Source organism: Sinocyclocheilus anshuiensis, unplaced genomic scaffold (assembly GCF_001515605.1).
Source record: "Sinocyclocheilus anshuiensis isolate Anshui unplaced genomic scaffold, SAMN03320099.WGS_v1.1 C33033559, whole genome shotgun sequence".
Lineage (NCBI taxonomy): Eukaryota > Metazoa > Chordata > Actinopteri > Cypriniformes > Cyprinidae > Sinocyclocheilus > Sinocyclocheilus anshuiensis.
This window is the reverse complement of record NW_015621455.1, coordinates 1-1,803: the sequence shown is the minus strand read 5'-3', so window position 1 is coordinate 1,803 and position 1,803 is coordinate 1. Positions and strand designations below refer to the sequence as shown.

Genomic DNA, 1,803 nt, shown 5'->3' with positions numbered 1-1,803 from the left:
TTTTACCTTGATTGCTATTGTTCAGTGCCTCTACCCTGCTTTAATGGTCACTTTCAAGTGCTCTTAAGAGTGTGCCGTCAGACACACTTCTGATAACACCCCTACATATGACAGCCACTCAGAGGGTCGTGCATTGTTTAAAAATCCATCTAGACTCTGGTCTTATACTTGTTAGAGTATATCTTTCATCTCACTTGTGTCTTTTCTTTCCCCGTTCAGTTCCAGAAACAAGGAAAAGATGTGGAGAAGGTTAAGCAAAGGCTAGCAGAGATTGCCAATTACGTGGACAAGGTATTAAATGCCATTTTTCGCCAGAATGAATGGGAACACTTGATTAGAAGTTTAAAATAGAGGCCTGGTTGTCAGAGATGAATGTAGGACTGCTGAGGTAAAGGACAAGATTTTAAATAAACCACCTTTTGAACGAAAGCTAAGTATTTTTAGGTTAGGTTAAATTGACTGATGTCCAGACAGACATAGATGGATGGATGTGCTGCTGTGTCAATAGATGTAAAGCTCATTAAGAAATAGTTTGGAGGGGTTTGATATTATGTGTTCTCTCAGTTTTACAGAGTGCTGAACATTCGTGTAGCTCTGGTGGGACTGGAGGTGTGGAGTGATGTCGATAAGTGTGCAGTCACCCAAGACCCCTTCACAACCCTGCATGAGTTTTTAGACTGGAGAAAACTTAAACTGCTGCCGCAGCGGCCACATGATAACGCCCAGCTTATTAGGTTCAAACATAGCCATATTACACACATTATCGCATATACACACTTTTGGCACGTGTGTCAGATTCTTTAACAAACTGTACTCTAACAGCACAGAATAAACTAATGCTAACTCAGGAGAATGCACATCTTGGGGGCCATTCACACAGAATGTGTTTTTGCAGTTAAACACACTAGATGCAGGGCAGTGGAACAGGAAAAAATGCAAGGCCTAGAGACACGTGTTTTAAAAGTTTAACTTCTTTTAACTTGAGCTATACGAGACACTGCAAAAGATGCAGACGTGAGTGCAATGGTCAAACACATCAGTCTAGCACGTTTACATTAAAAATAATTGAAAAGCAGCACAGTGGAATGTAAAAATGCATTCTGTGTGAACGGAATTGAATACTAACATATTGCTTCCCATATTCTGTGCTGTATATACTATTAGAAAGATTTCTGTTTTAAATAAATGCTGTTCTTTTGAACTTTCCATTCATCAAAGAGTCTTGAAAAAAAGATATTTTGTTTCCACAAAAATATTAATCAGCACAACCATTTTCAATATAAATAATACTAAGAAATGAGAATATAGTGAAGGATCATGTGACACTGAAGACTTGAGTAATTCAGCTTTGCCATAACTACATTTTAATAATAAATTACATTTTAAAATATTTTCAGTTAGAAAACAATTATTTTAAATTTTAATATTATTTCACAACATTACTGTTTTACTGTATTTTTGATCATGCAGCCTTGGTGAGCATAAGAGACTTCTATCAAAAACATTTAAAAAATCCTACTGATCCTATACTTTTGAACACTATAGCATACTGAATGCTTTCTAAAAAATTAATCCATTATGTAACAATAAACATTTGATATAGTATGCTGCATTATTGATACAAGACCTCTAGGTAGCATGTTTAATTCAGCCGGTGCTGTAGCATGGTAGAATGTTATTCTGAACATGTATTAATCTTAGTTTTATTACTTGGCTGTGCAAGTTTTGTACCGTATATTTAACCTCACTTTTATTCTTTTATGGCAGTGGGGTGTACTTCCAGGGCACCACAATAGGCATGGC

The 1,803-nt window shown here is 36.3% G+C and overlaps 1 long non-coding RNA gene across 1 annotated transcript; it reads left to right on the top strand.

Annotated features, from left to right (window-relative positions):
• Window positions 1-217: 217 nt before the first annotated feature.
• On the top strand, window positions 218-1,803 carry LOC107683201 (uncharacterized). The gene is made up of 3 exons (XR_001633683.1): window positions 218-291; window positions 565-734; window positions 1,768-1,803. It is a non-coding gene; the product is annotated as an uncharacterized LOC107683201 (long non-coding RNA).